At 35.0% G+C, this 24719-nt stretch overlaps 1 protein-coding gene and 1 long non-coding RNA gene across 3 annotated transcripts in view; one reads left to right on the forward strand and one right to left on the reverse strand.

Moving 5' to 3' along the window:
- Positions 1 to 24719, forward strand: part of LOC143911133 (uncharacterized) — a 112118-nt gene that overhangs the window by 74290 nt on the left and 13109 nt on the right. The window contains exons 1-3 of one of the 2 annotated variants that reach the window (XR_013260547.1): positions 14156 to 14538; positions 16588 to 16656; positions 16725 to 16847. The exons of the other annotated variant lie outside the window; for it this stretch is intronic. This is a non-coding gene — a long non-coding RNA (uncharacterized LOC143911133). Of the gene's footprint in view, positions 1 to 14155; positions 14539 to 16587; positions 16657 to 16724; positions 16848 to 24719 lie in introns of those variants that run through there. 2 annotated transcript variants of the gene reach the window in all.
- The window catches only part of LOC143911132 (uncharacterized), a 124333-nt gene that overhangs the window by 41815 nt on the left and 57799 nt on the right, over positions 1 to 24719 (reverse strand). The gene's annotated exons all lie outside the window — the stretch shown is intronic.

Here is a 24719-nt window from a genome sequence, read left to right on the forward strand (position 1 = left end):
TCGCTGGGCGATTTAATCGGAATTCGGGCAGTGTCGCTAGACACGTTTCGAACTGCATTTGCGACTACATTTTTGCAGGTCCCATCATTGGATTCCGGAATCGTCGGAATGCAACGGATACGAGGTAGCAGTGCGATGATCCCTTAATGATTCCCTTCCATCTGGAACACGTGCTCTATACATACATACATACAGACATTGTGCCCGGTGCATTGTCGACTTCAATGAAGAATTTATGGGACACTCGATGGGTCTGTTGCGAAGACCGGAATCTCTGGTTTACCCGAGCGCATAAAAACCGGACACACTGTTCAATGAATCGTTACGATAAATTAATTTCTTTCGTTGGTGAATAATTTCGCGAAACGACGACGGGACGATCTTCGCTTGCCAATTGGACGGTTTTTCGAATGGTTATAATGTGTGAGGAAGTTGAATACATTTGTACATACAATATATGTACATATGTATACCGTGCCTGATTTTATTGTCATGGAAAGATGTAGTTAATTTTTTTGAAAAGTATGCTCACGAGCTTGCTTTTAACAAGCTTTTATTAATTCTTGATTACATATCTATTACGCAATGTGGTTGCAAATAAATGGATGTTCAAATAGGGCTTTAAATATAAAAACATATTTCAATTTAATCAATAATTTTAAATTTATTTCATGCATAGAAAATAGTTAAATGGTTATAAATGAACTAATTCCTATCAATTAAATCAAATAACAGTAAATATTGATATATTTTATTTAAACTATGTAAATATTATGTGATTTCCAAAGTGCATACATATCTTCATCTTCATTGTTAAATTTTAATCCAAATCCAAATTCATATTGATAGATTTTAAATTAATAAAATCGAACCTTCTAGGTTTTTAATGGACCGTTTTCTATTATTATATTATATTATATGTTCCAATTCTATTGAATATTTATTACCCGTTTTGTTTTACTACTTTTTTGCCAATTATAAATTTTTTTATTCAGTTAAATTTCCAAGCTAAAATTATTATTAATTTCAAATCTGCATTAAGATTTAATGGCATTAAATCGGTCATATGAAAACTGAGAAGAAAATCAATCAACAGATTCAAAGCAGGATATATGTATGTACATACATACATATATTCAAGCAATATACATATAATCTAAAAGAAGAACCTCAAAAAGTGTCTGTATATACATATATGTGCATATATTATAGAAAAAACCCCAATGAACTTTCCTGGTCAATTACAAACATCAATAAACAATTATGTTTATACAGTATCATAGAGACAGAGTGGGTAGCATTTTATAATACATATTAGTAAATTCCATATAGTTTAAACTCGAATTTATAAGAAATACAGAAGATATCTTTTAGGTACTTAATATTTATTATTTTATTTATTTTTTTATTTTATTAATTGAAAAATCAACAGACAGGATGTACAGAGATAGGTATAAAAAACACAAAAAGTAAATAAATAATATATGTAACACCCGAGTCCAATAATAGATTTTTACAAAAATGAAAAAGATAAATATAAGGAAAACAAATTAAAAAGTAAAGAATAAAGGCATGACAAAATATGTAGTACATTGCATAATTAAACTATAGTATTAAAATATTTGGAAAAGGTTATAAGATAGAATATAAGAAGAAATTGAAATTTACAAATATAAAAAACAAATGAAAAAGGTAAATACAAAATAAACAAATGAAATGGAAAGGAATGAAAGCTATAATATGATTAAATAGCACATTACATAACTAAACTAAAGTATAAAAATAATGGAAATATTGGAAAAATAGAATAGAAGAAAAAATGAATCAATCGGTCAAGATTCTCTTGATGTTAGACCTGAATTGATGTAGGGAAATACCAAACAGATCAACCTCATTCAGCTCTCCGTTAAACATACGATAAACGCGCTGCAGATAAAAATATTTTTGGGAATTAGTATTGAAAGGATCAAGTGAAAAGAGTGTAACGCGTCTAGGGTATCGAACTGGGATTCTGAAATTAACCTTATTCAGTAAATCAGAACAATCAAGGAAACCATTTATGAGCTTAAAGAAGAATATAGCATCAGAATGTCGTCGCCTGACAGAAAGATTGTTAAAAGAAAGGATTTTTAAAATGTCGGAAACAGTAGAATGGGTATAGGTAGGAAAAAGGTAGCGTAAGGATTTAATAAATTTAAGTTGAACTTTCTCAATACAATTAATATGGGATAAATAAAAAGGTGACCAGATAATTGAGGCAAATTCAAGGTGAGACCTTACAAAGGAAAAATAAAGTAATTTTAGTACATAAGGATCATTAAAGGGTTTTGTTGAGCGGAGTAGGAATCCAAGAGATTTAAATGCTTTGTTGGTAATAAAAGAAATATGTTCAGAGAAATCTAGTTTATTATTGAGTATTACACCAAGATCCTTAATAGAAGATGACGTGTTAAGGATTGAATGATTTAATTGATATTGATTAGTAATAATTGACTTATTTCTAGTGAAATTTAAAATAGAGCATTTTTCTAGATTAATAAAAAGATCATTATTTAAACAATATATAGAGAATCTATCTAGATCTTCTTGTATCTTATGACAATCGTCTATGGTGTATATAGGTTTGTAAATTTTTAAATCATCAGCGTAAAGAAGTATAAAGGAATGTTTGAAGATGTATGAGATATCATTAATATAGAGTAAAAAGAATAAGGGACCTAAATGCGACCCTTGTGGGACACCGGAAGGAATATGTCTAAGTGATGATCTAAAACCATTGAGAATTATGATTTGGTGACGATTTAGTATATACGAAGAGATCCAACGAAATAAATTTCCTCGGATTCCAAGGGACCAAAGTTTATTGAGTAAAAGGTTGTGATTGATTTTATCAAAAGCTTTAGAGAAATCCGTATAAACGACGTCTATTTGGATTCGTTTGTCCATATAAGATGTGAGAGTACTAGTGAAATTAAGCAGGTTAGTCTCTACCGATCTCCCCTTAAAAAAACCATGTTGTTCAGGTATAATGTAGTTTTTGAAATTGGAGAAAAGGAAATTATAGATAATTTTTTCAAAGATTTTACTAATGACAGATAGTTTAGATATAGGACGGTAATTCTCAATAAGATTCTTATCACCTTTTTTAAAAATAGGGGTGATGTAAGATAATTTCCAATAGTCAGGAAATTTACCGTTCGACATAGAAAGATTGAAAAGGATTGTTATGGGAAGAGATAATGGGACAGCACATTTAACAAGGAAAAAAGAAGGCAAACCATCACAACCCGCACCAAGATTAACATTGAGAGAGTTGATGTGACTGAGTACAGTAGATAAGTCAAAATGAAAAGTAGATAAGTTACAAGAAGAAGTATCTGTATTAGAGATAGAAAGGTTAATGGTAGAATCACTATTGAAAGTGGAGTCAAAATAGTCAGCAAAAATGGTACAGATTTCAGAACCATGTGAAGCCGACTTATTTCCATAATACATTACGGAAGGATATGAAGAGGAGGTATTTTTTTTTGAATTTATATATGACCAAAATGATTTGGGATTAGTTTTAATATTATTTTGAATAAGAGAAATATAATTTCTAAAGCAGATTAAAGAATATTTTTTAATTCGAGCTCTTAATAGTGAAAAACTTTGATAATCTAAGGGATTTGAATAAATTTTAAATTTTTTATGGAATTTGTTTTTTTCTTTTATTATTTTAATAAGAGACGATGTAAACCAAGGGGGATATTTGGTACGCTTAGATTTAAGAGTAAAAGGGACGTGGCATTCAATAATATTTTGTAAGGTATCGTAAAATTTTTTACAAGCTAAATCAATATTTAAATTGGACAAAAGTGAATTCCAATTGATATCGCTTAAAATTGGAATAATTGTAGCATAGTCAGCTTTTCTAAAGAGGAAAGTTTTATTATAATTATAATTCAAGGGTGAAGATTTGTTGTAAATTATTGAGATGCAAAAGGATAAATGATGAGAATCTTCATGGATTAGCGTAGAGTCAGCACGAGAAATATATAAGGGGAAACTACTAATAGCTAGGTCAAGAATACGATTATTAGTATTTGACAAATAATTGTATTGATAAAGTTTATTATAAGATAAGAATTGAGTAAAGGAAAGGGAAGAAAAATTAATACAATTGGAAGGAAATAGATGCAGATTTGAGTCGTATTTTGTCCAATCAATAGTGGGAAGATTGTAATCACCGAGTAAAATGAATCGATCCTCTGGATAATTGGTTATTAGATCAGATACTTTATTTATAATATATTCAATAATAAATAAAAGAAACAAAAAAAAATGTATTTGAAAAATGCACATATATACAAATATGTACAATTGTATGTACATATTCATATACTCTATTTATTTATTTATTTTTTAAAAACAGAAGCTTTATTATATATTTATTTATCTATTATATGTATGTAAATATATATTAATCACAGCCATAGTGTCACTACAGGTTTCCCAAGGCGACCCCTATGGTCAAACTTTTGTACATATGTAAGTACTGAATACAATATTACTTTATCTTTATATATAACTAGTGGTTTTACCCGGCTTCGCTTGGTATTTGTAATATAAACCGCTTACACATGACTAATCTAATAGTAAACATTTTATTAAACTTATTTTATTAGTTTTATTTTATATAAATTTATTTGAATACTCATTTTTTTTTATAAAATTTATGTATATACTAAGTCTATTTCGAAATTATATGTATATCAGAATCCGGCGCCTGCACCCTCGGCGCCTGCACCCTCGGTGCCTGTGCCCCCAGCGGTGCCTTCACCCTCAGGGACTTCAAATCCTTTGAATCAAAAAAATCGAATCGGCGCCTATGAATTGAAAAAAAAAATTAAATCAAACGTGTCGTCTACGAACCAACGAACGAAGGTTACATACATATATGCAAAGTCTCTTTCGAAATTATATATTAGATGTAAACAAACAAATATGCATGTGTGTGTGTTTCGACAAATCAAAAGAAAACTGACCTTAATTTTGCTGCCGTTCCTTTCTTCGATATATATATTGCGTGAATGCGACAATTTATATCAATATATATATTGAGTGAATGTGACAGTTGCGCTTCGACCAGATAATACGTATTTTAATTCGACAAAATCGAGGTTTCGTATTCTCCTATTTTCTCCTCCAAAACTGGACCAATTTTTAAAAAAATTTCATCATCGGTATGAGAAAGATATTTTCTGTGCAACTACGCGCGTATTTTTTTCTTAAATCGACCGTTGAATAAGCACGCTGGACTCTTTTCGTGGGTGTAAAAAAGAGGCGATTATATAGATGTTTGGCGGCTCCTAGCTCCTATAAAAAATAACTAATCAAAAAAATAAAACGATAGATGCATCTCAATGGTGGATATCCATAGCATATTAAAAAATAATTTCTCTAGTGCCATCGGAATTCCGCCATTGCGGAAGGGAGAAGTGTAATTCGTTTGTATGGACAAGGCGCTGGTGTCCAGCCGTCTTAACGAACGAAATCAAATCGTAAATAATATTCAAAACCAAAATTTCAACCGTAGGCATTCCGAGCCTCACATTGAGCATGTACGCAAATTTTGCGATGTGCGTAAAATAAAAAAACATGTCAGGCGAAAGTTTTCCGGACGAGCGCGGCGCGACATCGTGGAAAACATATGAAAATGGAAAAGTTGTTGTGTTGTTGTAGGAGACGCCGGCGTCGCCACGTCAGACCCCCGCTTATCGATCCGCGCACAGCATGCTAACCAGACGACCAGGCAAGGTCAGCGCACCCCCTTGGCACCCCGCACCGGTTGAGAGCCGCTGGACAAACGCAGATACGGAAAACTCGTCGGGAAATCTCCGAACGGGACGAATCGGACCGCGCACTCGAGATTACTCGATAAGCGCGTGTGTTTATCGCTCTAAGGACGTCTCCTGGTGAGGGATCCAGGGCCATGGCTAGTTGCGAATGGGTCCTCGCAATAAATACCTATCGCACGTAGCTACTAAGTATCTCTAACTATGCGAAACACCTCGTTCAAGGGAGAGCGACTGGGGCCCCCGTGGGGCTCCCCGGGGAATATCCGAAGCCATTTTCCCTTCACGCATTCTAAAGATAGTGGCAACAGAGGAAATGCGAACGTAATTTGATAGCAACACTAGCGCCTGGCAAGATAATGCAGGCCCGCACTATGAAACAATTCCCATACTTTATTTATTATCCATCCATATTAAATTCAAAGCTGCCATTTCATGAATTTCAAAATATAAAATTTGCAATTTTATCTTTACATAAAATTTTTTTTGGATGAAAATAATGTATAGTAACTTTTCAAATAAATAATTTATTTAATATTTAGCAATGGATGCGGTGCATCCGCTCTAAAATCGCCAGACAAATTGAACGACAAATTAACGGACGGCTGCTTTAAATGCAATTCTCGTCTTCTCGAATGATAGATTGCACATCAGATGACGGGTAACCTTTCGATGTGCACAGATGCAATTATTAAAATGGTAATTATTAAAATTGAGTTGGATCTTTCAGGCGAGTTTAATAAGGCAAGATTCGATAAGTTCCGAATCTTGCCTTATTAAACTCGCCAGAAAGATCCAACTCAATTTTAATAATTGCACCTGTGCACATCGAAAGGTTACTCGTCATCTGATGTGCAATCTATCATTCGAGAAAACGAGAATTACGTTTAAAGGTGTCATTCTGTTAATCTGGCGATTTTAGAGCGGATGCACTAAACCCTTTAGCAATATAGTCGATCTGATTAGCGTAAGACTGACGAGAACCATATGTTTTAACATTAGGACGTAAACTAATTTCTTTATTTTCATCAGATTATTTTTTATTTAACTGTATAATATTATTACAATATAATTCAATGCAAGATATTTAATAATATTTTTGTAAATATATCTGTCTAAAAAATATAAATTTGCATTAATAGAAAATATAGACGTATTCCATAAATAAATTGATAATGTAAATATTTCAAAATACGAAATACAAACTCAAAACTAACAAAAAAAAATCAAATACAACCGACCGCTATATGCACGAACAATGTTGTATCTCTTGACCAAAACGCAATGCGAAACTAAAACGAAATGTGATTGGCCATCCCAGGTAAATTTTATAGCATGTACATTTTACGGAAGTCTCATGCTATGTACATAGATCAGTTCAACTATACCGGCAAAATTTTGTCACTAAAGGTGAGGTTCTTAAAAGTTTAAGAACCATTCATACAAATGCACTACTCTAAAGTGCTTTTAAGAATTTAAAAGTCTACGTAATTCAATAATAAAATACTGTCGCTCTTTTGAGAGTATGAGTAGATGCTATAAAAGCATTTACAACGTTAATATTTATATCATAAAATAAGCGCAGTAAACTTGCTATAGTTCACTATAAAGCTCATCTTTATTACACAGACGAAAAACATCAACTGAAAATAATATAAATAGAATAAATTGAACGAATCAACACACCAAAATAAAACTATAATTGGCGCTGGGGTCACGACCTTTCTGATGTATACAATTAACGTCGTGTAAAAACAACCCCTTAGCCCACCCCCCCTCCCCCACATCCTGACGTTTGTTTCATCGTATGTGATGGAAACTTTCCGAGACGACGTGACCGAAACGTCAAAATTATGTTGTGTGAAAGCGCGTGACGTAAACGTCACACAACGTTAATGTCACGCGACTCTCGACCGACCGACGACGTGTTTATTATTTCTCCGTTTATTCCTGTTGTTATTTATAATAATAGTAAATATCAAATGGGGTGAGGAGAGAACACAAAAATAAGTAAAAAAAAATCATGACTATACAAATTTCCCTCATGGTTTTCCCTTTAGCAGTGAATTCAGCTCTGTCTCGTTTTAAAGGTGCCACCTCTTTCCCGCCCCCGTCCCTTGTACAATACCCTCCCCTTTCGACCCCCCATCGCCATTTCTACCCCGAGGATCATAATTAGGTGCCCGAGCATTGGGTCCAAGTAACTTCCGAAGATACTGCAAATAGATATCCGAGTTTAGTCGGTAATGTGTGCGCCCTAAACCATCACCAACGGAAACGACGTATAGATAAATGCGTATAATTTAACTATACCGAATTAATAGGACACCCGTGCAGCCTTTATAAACACTAAACTATGATAGATATGTATGTATATATGTATATATTTTGTAAATACATAATAATGGACTTCACAATGTCGAACATTTGTCCTATTTGTCATGTAGTGAAAATGTCTTGGGGATGGTTTCAATCTACAGTTGTTTCTCATTTGACTTTGAAATATTGGAAAGTAGGACTGGATTATGATTTTGAAAGATTTTTGGTGATATAAATTTTAAATGAAACAATTTAAATAACTAGTGATTTAAATTGAATAATGAAAATAACTAAATTTGTCATAGATAGACATACTATACATGTATTTGCCTATCTACAGAGATGAATGTTTATTTATTTGTTCGCTATGCAAATCTACAGCTTTCAATTCAGAGACACCACATATAATCATCATCATTTACAACCATTCGTCATCCATTGCTGGATGAAGTACTCTCCAACATTTTTCTAATTTCATCTACCCATCTTCCCTTAGAGCCTTTCACATTCCATTGGGTACCATTCGAGCACTTCTTTCGTCCATATATCGTCCGTTTTTCTAGCTACATATATAATCTGTCATTTGCCATTTCAATCTACTACCGATGTCATACTTCTCACCCACGTATTACATTTACTATCTCTTCGCGAGGATAAAACGCTCAATACTCATTTACATAATACTACATATGTATCACATTATTCAAAGTTCAATTTCTTGATTATATTTTCCCGAGTAACGGCTAGGCAATTCTGCTATTATTAAATAATAATTAAATAAAAAATGCATTTTACATACTACATATACTAGGATGTGTCGTGTTGTAATATTATACGTGCATGGTCAGTATACGTTTTTGCGAGTGCGCTAATTTGAAGGGTTAACGTCTTAATTTTTAAGTAAAACTAATAGCACGTTTGACGCATTATCGCACGAATTTGCATAAAAAATCACAATGAAAAGCAATTTTCTTTCGCCGGCATAAGATTTACTGCAATTAACCGAATTACAATCGCGTGACTCTAATGTTTCGAAAGAACGCGTATATGTATCGACAAAATACGCACACAAAGTGCTCGCTTCTAATATACATACATACATACACACATATATTCGTATAACAAAAGATCAATTTAATACTCAGGCACACTCATAAATATAACTGGGTATTGAGATACGCCGATTATGCCCGTGTTGAATTATTCAAAATAAATCGAAAACAATATTGAATTAAAGTGCACCTGAAAATAAATTTTCCTAATGTAGGTTTTTTTCGAACGGAATGAAACTTTGTTTAAATTCAGATTAGGGGTTTGGGTAGGCGTGTACTTAGTAACGTATATCTTTCGGTGTATTTAATTTGTAAAACTCACGGGGAAATCCCGACACACACACACACACTTATTCGCGAAACTTCGTTTGGTGGTGTTAGATCGGTAATATAGCGCTCTGTTTCGTGATAGGCAGAATCCCTTTGACTTGGCACATCATTTCGACGGGGCATTAGGGTTTTACAACCCTCTGTGACGTGGCGCCGGGAAACCCTCCCAAATCCCCATCCAAATGTATACGCGTGTATGTATGTATGTATGTATGTAGCATCACTCGTCGCTAAAACGAAAACAAAAAACATTCCAGAATCTACGTACATATATTTTATATACCACATATATTTCAAATTTCGATTTAAACTGGTACGTTTAAAAATTTCATACCGATTGTTCATTTTTATTGTGTGGTTGTTGAAATTTATTTACAAATTTTGATGTTATTTTAGGCGGACATTGGTGTTTTTATTGTCTCTTTTATGGAGAGAGAGAGAGGGCGATTGTGCGTTCCCCTAAGTCTCCGCTGATGGACGACACTGCTTAAATAACTCTCTCGTAATGCGCTCCTAAGAAACTACCGTGTCATTTAAACATGCTTTAATAGGTCATCAAAGGTTATTTTACGAATCTTTTATTTATATTTATGATATACAAAATATGTATATGGAAACTGATCATTTTTATTATACTATGATACAGCAAACTGATACATTCTATATGCCTTTTAGAATCCGACAAAACCTGTTGTATTCATATATATGCATATAATTATATTTCGAAAAATACATTGATAAATTTCTATTGGAATCTGGAAAAAATTTCAATCTAATTAGAGCAGAAAAGAAAATTAAACACACAACAAACTAATACATATGCATGTTAGTAATACAAATTAATATGAAAAATTTTAAAGACACTCTTCTTCGAACAGTGGCCCAACGGCTTATGTACATATATATATTTTATTTCAATGGAATATATGTACACTCGAGAGTGTACATACATATGTACACTCGCCTTTACAGATCGCTCCAAAGCGACGAGTGTACGAACACATATACAATACGACCAATACAAGCATTTTTGCAATGCGAATTTACACAAACTTCGTCCACAGTGACATCTATGGAGAAATTTTTGCAACATTTTATTATATAAATTTGCGAACTTGAAGACGCTGAATAACTTTAGATTTGCAAGAGAGATTGGAAAGGATATGCCAATTTACAGGAACCGTTTCAATGAAAATCAGAAAAATTATATATATGTTCGAAGAAGAAGAGTATCTTCAAAATTTTTCATATGAATATGTATTACCAACATGTTTCATTAATTGCTTTATTTCAATTCCAAGTATTCCGACTTTACCCATATTCATATGAAAAAATTTGAAGACACTCTTCTTCGAACAGTGGCCCAACGGACGGACGGCTTATACGGGTCTACGTGACGAGACAGAATGTCAAATTACAAAAAACACAAATATCGGAAGGCAAAGATCGAAAATCGAAAGATCTTAAGTCGAAAAATCAAAAAAAAATAGTGCATGGTAAACGGTACATACTCACTTAATTTGCGCGAGCAGAATACAACAGGAGCAAGAGGAACAGGCTTTTCCTCCCGTATTCTGCGCACGCACATTAATACGGGAGGAAAAGCCTCTTCCTCTTGTTCCTGTTGTATCCTGCTCGCGCAAATCAAGTGAGTATGTACCCCATTTTTTTTGATCTTTCGATTTTCGATCTTTGCCTTCCGATATTTGCGTTTTCGGTAATTTAACATTCCGGCCCGTCACGGAGACCGACATATAGTACATGATTGATATTATTGCTATAGTTCTTTTTTTCAACGCATTGGGCTATTCCAGTTCAGTAAATGTAATTATTATCTATATATATATATATATATATATATATATATATATATATATATATATATATATATATATATATATATATATATATATATATATATATATATATATAAAATGAATGTCTGTGTGTATGTGTGTGTGTGTGTGTGTGTGTGTCGCGAATAGGCTGCTAAACCACTGAACCGATTGCGATGAAACTTTCAGGATTTGTTGTGTGCATGTCCGGGAAGATTACTGTGAAAAAAACCGGGAAAAACCGGGAACGGAAACGAGAAAAACGGGAATGAGTGTCATTGCAACGCAATAATTTCAAATGTGTTCGCTACCTGCGTTTTTCCGACAAATGGGAACGGGAACGAGAACGGGAATTGCATACGTTATTATGGAATTGCAATGCATTCCGGAGTTTAGCCAGTAAGTAAATAAATAATTCCAGTTCAGTAAATGTAATAAATAAATTACGTCGCAGTGGCTGACCATTTTCACTTGCGAAAGGCTTTTAAAAATCAAAACTTAATTTGAATGTGACGAATGAGTGGAATCTTAATCTACTCTCTTCCATTTGGGCCTCGCTGTGATTTTATTTTTTATTCATATTTTGTTTTATTTTATTTTACCTTTTCTTTCTCATTTGTACATTTTTATATACTATTTTAATTTTGTTCAGTGTAAACAAAGAATGGGATTTATGGATTTTATTTTTAATTTTTACACTTTTGTTATTTTTTTTTCTCTCTGAATGATGTATTATTTTCCTTTTGTTACTTTTTTTTATTATTTTATTTTACCATGTTTTCTGCTTTTGCTTTTTTCCTTTATTTACAGTTTACTTGTTTTTATATCATGAAAAACCTGGACAACCCGCATTACCTGACCGACCTTCGGCTGAACAACCTCCACTTAGACGTAAATTTGAGGTGGGAACAGCAGCTTCTGGAATTATTGTTTCCGTCAAAAGGAATGTCAATATACATATATGGAAGCTCTCATTGGACACTTCGTGTGACGAGGTTTTGACTCACGTTAGTGCCATCTGTGGATTAAAGGATGGCATTGTGGTTTCATTGTGGCATTAAGATGCACGAGGATCTTATACATCCTTTAAGGTATCTGTTCCTACTTCTGTCGCTGGCCTGTTATTTTCTGCTGGTTCTTGGCCTGCTGGTGTTCATTTTGGTAGATTTAAAGATTGGGGAATGAGCATTAAGAATATAAAATCGAATACTAATACTACTTCTATGTCTGCCACTGACGTTGTTTCATCATTAGAGCTGCGCCCAAGTGTTTCATTTGCTGATGTTTGTACGGGAGCTGCTAGATGTTTGAAGCCTGATATTAAAACTACGTCTGCAAGTATTAGTGAATCTTCTATGGAAACGGTCGCAGTGACGTCGATGTTTGCCTCTTCTCCTACATCTGCCTGCTCAAATGGTCCTGATAGTCGTGATTCTGTTGTGACTGTGTTGGCTTCTTCTTTTGCTTCCTCTTCCGTTTCGTCTCCATTGGCTCAATCAAAACTGCCATTTCTTGTCTCAAAGAAAGTCACGCGCCAAACTGGGAGACCGAAAATTGGTAATTTATTACCAAAATGCACGAGGTCTCAGGACAAAGCTGGCTGCGTTTAATTCAGCCATTTCTACTACATATTTGTGATGATATGGTAGCACTAACGGAAACATGGTTGACTTCATCATTTTTTGATGCTGAACTTTTTGATTCTTCCTGGAGGCTGCATCGTCGCGATAGAGTAGATTGACGTGGTGGTGGTGTATTATTTGCTTGTCGTGATTGGTTTCGGTCAGTCCGGATGACATATTTTGAAACTCTATCTGGTGACGACTTACGGAATTCATAACTTGAAAATCATAATCGAGAAAGAATATTACGAAATACAAAAACCTTGTAAACATAGAATGAATTCAAGACGATAAACGATATATAATAATAATTATTATTATTTTTAGTTGTTTGTATATATATAAGTTTTGTTTTTGTTATGTCTAATTTATTATTTTGTTTCTTGTCTTTTCTGTTATATTTTTGACCATTGTGGCGCATTAGGAATTCCTGTAATGCTACAACGGTCCAAACTTTAAATAAATAAATATCATGTTTTTATATATTTTTCAAATGTAGGCCATTGTGGCGCATTAGGTTCTTCCTGAAATGCCACAATGGTCCAAAACTATTAAATAAATAAATAAAATAATTTCTCTAGTGCCATAATTGAGGAAGGGAGAATAATATGTTTGTATGGACAAGGCGCTGGTGTCCAGCCCTCTTAAAAATCAAAACCAAACACACAGCACCGTCAGTTTTCCCGACCCATGCCACAAGCGACCGCAGCGTCGCTCGCTTACCGCCAGACAGGTGGGCCAGAAACGAAACGCACAGGAACCATAGAGGGGGAGGAGGGCGAACGCGGAGAGGAGCGGCACGGGGGGCGGCGGGAGGGGGGGGGGGTGGGGGAGGGTCGACAGGGCAGGGGTTGTTGTTTACCGTGCTCGGCGGTGGGTGGGTGTGCGTGCGCACGTGTATACGTATACATACGAGTGGGGTGTTGGGTGTGTGGGTGGGTGTGCGCTCGGTGCGGCCAGGCTCCGAATATCGATTACTTTCGCTGTTGGCGGCGGGCGGCGCGCGTAATGTAATCCCCCGCCTACGAACCGTGCACGTCCCTGTCGCACTCGTGCGCGCTCGGCTAGCCTCGTCTCTTTCCGCGTCGCGCCCCGCCCCTGCCCGCGCCGCGTAATGGCGGGCGGTATGCTAATGAGATGGCGCCGCGACGCGTACCTACACACGGACGCCGCACTCTCCTACTGACGGACGCCTCGGGACGCCCTACTCGCACTCTTTTCCCTGCGCATTTTCCTCCCGTGCCTATCGCCGATTTAACGGTGTAAAATTCACCGTTGAAATCCGCCCCGCCGATGCTGTACGGCCGGTCAAAGTTCGGACGGTTTTTTTGCACTCGGTTTAGTTTCAGACCTGAATTTTAATCGATGCTAATTTCAATAGACGATTTATCGACACGTCTGCTTCTTGTCTAAAAGACAGGCGAACGTTTCGCCGTGTCAACTGGTGAACAATCCCACATTTCTTTACATCAGTCCACGCGATCTACATTTGGGCGTAGTTCATTTTTCCCCAGTCTCATATCCCAGCGGTTCCTAAGCTGTGGTACGCCACAACAACGCTTGCAATTCCCGTTCCCGTTCCCATTTGACGCAGGCGGCGAACTTGACTTTGACTTGACTAAAAAAAACAATAGAAGGCGGCGAACATTTCTTCAATTATTCAATTGTTTGTTTATTTTACCCTAACAACGTATGTAGGTTGCGAACTGATTTGATACTATTTGCCACGCAATGCCACTCATTCCCGTTTCCGTTCCCGTTTTTGGGGGATTTTACCAATATACATATATTATATCCTCAATTATTGAGCAGACTATCATTGCGTGTGCCAAATAGAATGACTAGATGTAATGAGCTCCTTTACATACCTAATACTTTTTCTAATTATGGAAGAAGCTCATTCATCTGGCGTGCAAGCTCCACCGTCAACACACTAATTTTAACAATTTCTATGTTTGACTTATTTAATATTAATGCTATACAAGCTAGAGTGATTATTGCAAATTTGTTTTTCGATGATTAATTTTATTGAAAATTTACGATTGTGATTATGATTTTTTATTTTGATGTATTTATTTTGTCTTTTTGTTTTTTGTTATATATTATATTATTTTTATTATTTCATAATTTTTATCATATTATTATTCTTATTATTTTGATATTTTTATTATACTGTTATTTCTATTTTTTTCTTTTTGTTTTCTCTAACTATCTTACTCTATTATCATTTTTGTTTCTTATTTTAAATGTTTGAGCTTTTCTTTTTTTTACCTATATGTGAAAATTATTAATGGTTTACTTAACATAATTATGTTTTTTTACTATCAATCTATGTAACTTAATAAACTGTAAATTTTCCAAATAAATGAATAAATTATATTTTACTGATTTTTTTTCGCGTGCCAACAACTGGTACATGTACCACAAGTTAGGAACCGCTGGGGTATGAGACTGGAAAAATGAACTACGCCCAAATGTAGCTCGCATGGCGAGCACTGATGTAAAGAAAACTTGGGATTGTTTACCAGTTGACACGGCGAAACTTTGGTAAAAGTCGGAATTCTCGACAGGGCGGACCCTGTAGGCTCGGAAGCGAGGCTCGGTCGACCCGCTCCTTCCTGTCATTGGCTGCTCTTTGGGAGTACTCTATTGCCGTGTATTGCCCTCTCTATTGCGAAGTATTGCCGTGCCCTGAATTAACTCGACTTTTACCTGATGAAATACTCCGACATATACTGCCTGGTTCTGTGGACATATACCCAGATCCCAGATCAGTGCTCGCCACGTGAGCTACATTTGGGCGTAGTTCATTTTTCCAGTCTCATATCCCAGCGGTTCCCTAACTGTGGTATGCGTACCGGTAAAAGTCGGAATTCTCGACAGAGTGGACCCTGTAGGCTCGGAAGCGAGGCTCGGTCGACCCGCTCCTTCCTGTTATTGGTTGCTCTTTGCGAGTACTTTAGTATTGCCGTGCCCTGAATTAACTCGACTTTTACCTCGCTTCCGAGCCTAGAGGGTTCGCCCTGTCGGGAATTCCGACTTTTACCAAAGTTTCGCCGTGTCAACTGGTAAACAATCCCAGGTTTCTTTACATCAGTACTCGCCACGCGAGCTACATTTGGGAGTAGTTCGTTTTTCCAGTCTCATATCCCAGCGGTTCCTAACTTGTGGTACACGTACCAGTTGGTGGTACGCGGTTGATGGTTTGGTGGTACGCGAAAAGAAATCAGTAAAATATAATATATGTATATTAGTAAAATCCCCCAAAAACGGGGACGGAAACAGGAATGAGTGGCATTGCATGGCAAATAGTATCAAATCAGTTCGCAACCTACATACGTTGTTAGTAAAATAAACAAACAATTGAATAATTGAATAAGTGTTCGCCGCCTTCTATTATTACTTTATTTTTTTTAGTCAAGTCAAGTCAAGTTCGCCGCCTGCGTCAAATGGAAACGGGAACGAGAACGAAAATGGGTACGGGAACGGGAATTGCATGCGTTGTTGTGGCATTGGAAAAACTATTCCAAACCTAAACCACTCTGTTTGAAAAGAAGGAATCTCTTATCAATTTGCTCGACTTTTATTTTAGCAGTCTAAGAGAGTGACCTCTAAGATGTGTGTTGTCGTTGAAAATAAAGATGTTGAACACGAGACAGTTGTAATGATTATTTAACACTTTCAAGACTTCGATTAAGTCGCTTCTTATTCTTCTCGTCTCCATTGTAGTGAGATTCATTATTTTCTACCTCTCAATTCAATTTTTAAATTGAGTATCGAGACTGCGTATCCTTGTATCCTGTTCGTGCACATATGCCAAAAAAACAGGGAGATTTTTACGGCAGGCCATTGGTAAATATGTATAATATGTAGGTTTGGATTGATTCGTTGAAAGTTTGTTCGATATGAAGTGACACGCTCTGCCCGGACGGCGCGATAGCTTAATTTATGCGTGATATGAATTTAAGCAATTATACATACGTACATAGGATTGATTTCCCAATATATAATATAACTACATACACTAGTATTATTACATATATAATGAAGATTCATTATATATATGTAGGTATATATATTCAGAGCTATGTTTCAATTAGTAGATAAAACCTCGTAGAAATGTGAGGAGAATAGTGAAATTCAATTTTGTAATATGCAAATGTAGATTATATGCAGGTATAGGTGTTAAAAAATAATTTATGAATGAAAGGTTGCCTATCGTTAGCCCGCATCGAAGCTAAGAGATGCGTATGCAAATTACATTCGAAGGTACGAGTTTGCATTCAATGAAAATTTAAAGTACAAACCGAGTGTAATAAATGAAAAAAAATAGCGTGAAAGTCAACTAAATAAAACGCCTATTAAATGTTTAGTATACTTTCGTAGCAACCGTGCATAATTAATGCGTAAAATATTCCCTATATTAGGTATACACATACGCGTGTATATGTAGTCACAAATGACGTCACATCCCGGAAATCAACGACATGCAGTAAAAATTCTAGATTTGCATAATAATGACATAATGAACTGTTTGAGCGCGAGGGGAGGTCAGTTTTACGGCGCAAAGAATCGATTATTTATTTATATTACCGCAGACGAAAGTTTTATTCGTTATTTTGATATTCAATCAAATTTCAAATCAAGGCTCGTATACATTTTATCGCAATACGTATGAATATATTTTTTCCAGCCTGAAGCCACCACCGACACGTATTTACGAATTTAATTGATAAAGAATTTCGGGGGGTCGCTCCCACCCTAACGAGGTCTCTTTTTAGTTTTCATTTTGGTCCCTCCCCCATTTGTTTGTTTAATTTAATAATGGAAAAAGTTTTTTTATGCATTCTTTTGTATGTAGTAGGTACGGCGATGAAAAAGCCGCTCGCCTAGCGCATACCCACCCACCCGTCTATGTATGATTATATGCGGATTTTCCCGAACGAGATAACAAAGGGGTGGGTTGGAAAGATTCGGTAGACGGTTTCGTGGAGTGTGTATACAATCTATCGGTCGTAGAGACCAGTCTTCGTATACCTACGTACATACACGTTCGTCATAATTCACTCGTGACGGTTCGCTCGTCACGGCCGTAAATCGTCACACGTCACGGTGACGGCGGCTGGTAGACAATGAGAGGAAGTGCCAAAAAAAGAGACGACAGTCGTCGAGTACGTGACCCTCGGAGATAGTCCTGGGTTACCTGTATTTTGGACCTCGACGTCCTCCTGACCTTGTGTCTCACAAATCATACGAGACCCATACTTATAATATTAAAAAAAAATACCAAAGTAGATTCGCCCGATGCGTTTCAACTGAGAAATAAACATTTGACCCAAGATGTCTTATAAAAATTAAAACATCAGTTGCTGTTTTATAAAGGTCCGTTTATTTAATCGTTTTTATTGGATGCGGTGCATCCGCTCTAAAATCGCTAGACAAATTGAACGACAGATTAACGGACGGCTGCTTTAAATGCAATTCTCGTCTTCTCGAATGATAGATTGCACATCAGATGACGGGTAACCTTTCGATGTGCACAGATGCAATTATTAAAATGGTAATTATTAAAATTGAGTTGGATCTTTCTGGCGAGTTTAATAAGGCAAGATTCGATAAGTTCCGAATCTTGCCTTATTAAACTCGCCAGAAAGATCCAACTCAATTTTAATAATTGCATCTGTGCACATCGAAAGGTTACTCGTCATCTGATGTGCAATCTATGATTCGAGAAAACGAGAATTACGTTTAAAGCTGCCGTTCTGTTAATCTGTCGTTCGTTTATCTGGCGATTTTAAATCGGATGCACCAAACCCCATTTTATTATTACGAAATTATGTTCACAATACATCTTATATCCATTTTAATAGCTACAGATCTACTGATCATTTTCTATCTTACAATTTTAATTTAATGTTGTTGGTAATCATAGTATTATATTATTCTAATGTTAATGTACAGCAGAATAGGAAAAAGAGTTCAAAAACCTATTTACAATTCTTATAAATGCTCATAATACATCTAATACATAATATTAATTAAAAACTATCTAAAGTCGATGACCTAAAGCCGATTATGTTTAGGTAATCTGTGTGTTATACCTGAAGGGTATAGACATTTTGTTGTAATCACCGAGAATCGTCACAAGTGTGTTATTATGGTTATTAGTGATTATGTCATAGAATCTACTGGTAAGTTTGTTAGTAAAGTCTGTAAAAAACGGAATATTATTTTTGGCATGCAGTTTTTTCAAGTTAGTATATGTATATGGATGTATTTGAATGCATTGCTTTGATGCAATACTGAAAATGGACTATTAGTCGTCAGGTTAACTAATAAGTAATAACACTGAGCAACAAAAAACCCTATACTAAGTTTGATCAACAAAACAAATCTCCCGTAGGTTATATGGTGTTGACGTTTTTCATAGCTAAAAATGCAAAGACAAATTTCCCAACTTCTAAAAAGATCGTTAAAACTCGTGATTAAAAAAAATATTGTCATTATAATATCCGATAATTTAATTTCATGAAATTCAAAGAGGATCATATACAGGTTGTATGGTATTACGAACAAAGCCCTTATCTGTTGACAATTTAGTAGTCTATACGACAAATTGCTACGGTAGACAGATGCTAGACTAGTTCGCCAATTTCTCTACACACAGTAAAAATTTATGTATGTATGTGTATACAAATTACCTTTGATGCAATACTGTGTACTGCTTTTAAGTCACCAAACTATCTTATTTTTATTGTCCCAAAGTTTTTATTGTTGCAATGTACCTATGTATACATAAGAGGTTAATCTTTTGACATATTTTCCTGTCGGGGCTACCACAAGTACGTACATATTCTACGACCAGATGTAGTTCCACGTCAAAAGGCATTTCCTTCCTTAAAAATTAAGCATTCGAATTGTTAAATTTCCATAATTTTTTATTCGTCGTGATCGAAGTTAGTGTATGAAAAAAGTGTAAACGTTCCGTTGTGGAAATTCGATTGCGTCACTTTGCACAACAAGCATTTTGTTTGTTGCAAATTTTGCAAAGAACGCATTTACGAAAGCCAATGTAAATATTGCCGTAACTAACATCGCTTTTGGTCTTTTTTCTCGTTCGCAAAAAAAACGAAAATAATTAAAATAAACGACGAATTTTATCGACGCTTGTATGTACTTGGTGTAATGTTAAAAATTGAATTAACCTCTACTATTTATCTATGTATGTCTCATCGGAATAAAATTATCTACAGTTTGGGCTTGTTTGTTTTAGAATACACTGGTTTTTATAATTAGTTCTGTGTATTTTTTTATTTATATTTAATAACATGGTCCAAATTTAAAGTATAATTGCTAGGATCTGAGAAAGTTTTGAAACCTATACAATAACATATTTGATCGTTGACAGACACCGTGTGTAAAAATAGTTTTTGTCACCTACTAATTAAGTAAATCAAACTAATGCATACACATTATTTCATCAATAAATAGCAAGAATTCATTAAATTAGTCAAAAGTTCATTTAAATAATCAGCAAAAACATAAACAAATTATCACGTTTTATTATATAATTCCATTTGTTCCCACAGATGAACGGACATTCAACTTTTTGCATTGAAAAAAAACAATGAGAGAATACAATATATGTACAATTTTAACACAGTTTTGAAACTGTTTTGAAGTAAAATTCTCTTTAAAATCCGTTCGACTCGAGAACTCAGTTTTTTTGCCATTTTTCCTCTTTCATCAGGTGTTATGTCCATTGTTTTTTTATACTTCTTAAAAAATATAGTTATTGTAGGTAGAAAGCGTCCCCGTTCGTCGATAAGTTTCCGCAAAAGAATAATTTTCCTCCCAGAAAGTGACAATTTTTGATTTCTCGGCGATCGACAAAAATTCATATTTTACGCTCAACGCTCACAACACTAAAAAAAGACACGCACTACTTGAAAGTCTGTGGGAAACTGACTTTAAAACTTTTTGGCAACAATACGTTGAGGTATGCTGAAAACAACTGTAAAAGTATAAAAACAAAATTGCCAGAAATTGAGACTCAATAGAGCGAAAAATGGGCCATGCCGGTAAAATTTGTGACCGATAAGCTTCACTTTGCGCTGGGTGTACATATATTGTATATCAGTAGCACATTAGTTGTTTTTGCCGATTTACTAACTCTCATAAAAGTATAAAAACCTTCACCTGGGCGAAGCCAGACACTACATAAATTAAAGGCACATTGATTGTTAATTAAATCAGCGCACAGATGCATATTGCGTATCTTCGGACGTGCGTTGTAACAGAAGCTTTTTGCACTAAATTCTTTAACATTCAACTGTTTTGTATACATTTTTGCATTGAAAATCAACAACGAGAGAATACAAATATGTCAGTATGCCTTATTTGTTTTCGCTGATTTACTAACTCTTATAAAAGTATAAAAACCTTCACCTATAAGAAGCCAGACACTACATAAATTAAAGGCGCATTTATTGTTAATTAAATCAGCGCACAAATGCATATTGCGTATCTTCGGACGTGCATCGTAACAGAAGCTTTGCACTAAATTCTTAGAAAGTTCTGTGACGAACAAAAGGACGTTTTACGTATGCGTCAGCAGTTCTCAAACTTTCTTTGAAATTATTTTAACAATCAAATCAAAAATTGTAAGCAACCGCATATGTATTGTAGTGTAAAAACGAACATGTCGACATATCCTCCGACTCTTATTGGATTCCGACCGGATTTCGCTCGCCGGTTGAACATCACTGATTCGGCACATACACGAGAGTACGCGAGGTTTATAAACGCTCGGCTTGCCCATATTTACAACCCGCTAGCTGGCAACCGAGCAAAAGGAAACAGACGACGACGATGGAGGGAAAAAAATGGGTACATTCCCATTCAGCGACAACAGGGGGAGAGGAGGTTATCGTTGGAACCATCTCGGGCAGCTCTCCTACAGTCTATTTTACGTACGCGGTCTACAATCCTCTCTCTCTCCTATTTCTATTATTGTTTGCCCTTTGCGCGTACGACGTGGAAATCGCGGCTCACCGATCTTCAGATTCGGCGGCCCCACCGAACGAAAGGAGGACAACGGTGGGGCAAAAAAGGAGAAAAAAAAAGAGAAAAAATACTCGGTAATTTTTTTCCACTTCGAAGAAGACACGAGAGACACGTGCTTTTTACCTCGGGTTGTTATTTTTTTTTTCGTCTTCGACAGCACAAAAGCCGTGTCTCATCTCGGCGTCACTCATTGTGTGTCAAACGCGTTGAATAGCGGCGTGTGGGAGCCGTTTCAAAGGCCAAAGTTACAAGTTCGTTTCTATTATATTACATATTTTATATTACATGCGGCGGTAGCTAGTCGAACTAAGTACGTCTAAATGTTGAGAAAGGTGACGGTTGTGAGATACACATCGCCATGGCTGATATTTCCGACTCTTTTTGTGTTTGGATTGCTCTATGACTCCTTTAAAACATTTGTACACGTGTAGGTACATACGGTTTCTTCTTTACTAAATTCAAATCATTGCTTCTGCAATGCTTTGCAAAAACCTTATTTTATAGTAAATTATTTGGAAAATTAAAACCTAAGTAAGAAAAATCACATCAATTAATACTTCAACACCCTTTTCTGATGGAAAATCTCTCAAATATTGCGTGAATTTCTTCACTATTCAAAACATTATTTTCAATTACACCCTTCTTTGCTTTCTCTTTTATTTTCTTAGTACGATTTGCCATTCTACATATAACTATTAAAATGAGTTTAAAGCTTGTTATAGGGATGGGGACAAATCTCATATGATAAATGTATATAATAATAAAATTGATGGAAAAAAAAATATTTGGTTGCTCTATGACTCCTTCAAACCATTTATACACGTGTAGGTACATACGGTTTCTTCTTTACTGAATTCAAATCATTGCTTCTGCAATGCTTGGCAAAAACCTTATTTTATAGTAAATTGTTTGGAAAATTAAAACTTAAGTGAGAAAAATCACATCAATCAATACTTCAACACCCTTTTCTGATGGAAAATCTCTCAAATCTTGTGTGACTTTATTCACTATTCAAAACATTATTTTCAATTACACCCTTCTTTGCTTTCTTCTGTTCGGTCATATTTCTATTTTATTTTCATAGTACGATTCACCAATCTATAATTATTAAGATGAGTATAAAGCTTGTTGTAGGGATGAGGACAAATCTCATATAATACATATAATAAATTTGTATTATAATAAAAATGCTGGAAATGCTTTTTTTTATATAAAGCGTGGAAGTGTTTAAGGAAAACGTATAAAAGGAAGAGTATTTTTGGAGTATAATTCGTTGCAATGCATGTAGCATTTATATTCCATTACTGAGCTAACATAGCTAGACAACCATCTCGTTCTGCAACGAAAAGGTCTCTCAAACTATATTTGTTGGGGGGTGGTGGCCACATGTTGAGGGCTTTATTAGTCGACTTTATTTACCTGTTAAATGGGCTTAATATTCCATCACTGACAAAATGAATCGATTCAAATCAACAGCGTTTTTCAATCGTTTCTTGTTATCATGGAAAAGTTTCATTAAAGATCAAACTTATAAATTCATATTTTATTTTATATATATATATACATATATATGTATGTATGTAAATATGAAGATATATGTATAAGCCCCAATGCGCCTTACTGGCCATCGATAAACAATTTATAGAGAAATTTATAGACATCTATGGATAAGAATTTTAACAAATATTTTTGCAGCATTTTATAAATCAGCGAAATCGAGATGCTAAAAACTAGAATTTTGTGAGAAAATGAACATGTTTGCCAATTTGTTGGAACCGTTTCAATTAAATCAGATATATTGGCAAACTATCTGACAGGAAATTATTGAATCAAGGGTCTGGTCAGGGATTGAGCCCGTGATCACTCAGTAGAAAGCATTACACTCTGACCTTTGATCTAAGCTGCTGCTTAATAAATAATTGGATATATCAAACGCATACACACATATGTATTAAATTTCGGTGCAAATTTTCTTTTGATGATTTTTTCACCCACATCGACAATTAAATTGCATATATTCCAGATCATGAATTTGCGTATTATATAGTACTCTATACTTGTATCATGCATCGGGTACCAATTGAGAACTTTACTCGTTTTCGTATTCCATACATCATAGCTACTATCACTCGCTACCAAAAGTATCACGTTTGAAGCAATCACGTAGAGCCACTTGTTTTTTTTCAACCTCTTCACATTCAAAGATTAAAATTCCAATGAGAAGACTACTGTTTTGCGTCGGGTTATTTTTTTACATCTTTCTTTTTTGCACTCGAGATATTATCAACGTCGACGACATACTAAATACGTATTTTCTCACCGTATAACTGTCTCGCTGGACATTTCGCACAATAAAAATTCACAACTGGTACTTGCATACACACATTTGCGGGTTACGAACGATAGACGATTCGCGGAATCGTGTCACATCGTTTGTCTCTGAAAAAAACTCCATTACGAGCGAACGCTTCAAAAATACGATATTGTAAAGACATTTCTGCGTGTACCAGATATACATATGTATGTATATACTGTATACCCCGAAATGAATTCGGTAATGTTTCGCTATACAGAAAATGTAGCACTTTTTGTAATGTGTTTCGACGTTGAGCGGTTGTAATTTAACGCTACGATAAGCAATAATTTGTACCGGGCGCT

This window comes from Arctopsyche grandis, chromosome 4, assembly GCF_051622035.1.
Source record: "Arctopsyche grandis isolate Sample6627 chromosome 4, ASM5162203v2, whole genome shotgun sequence".
Taxonomy (NCBI): Eukaryota; Metazoa; Arthropoda; class Insecta; order Trichoptera; family Hydropsychidae; genus Arctopsyche; species Arctopsyche grandis.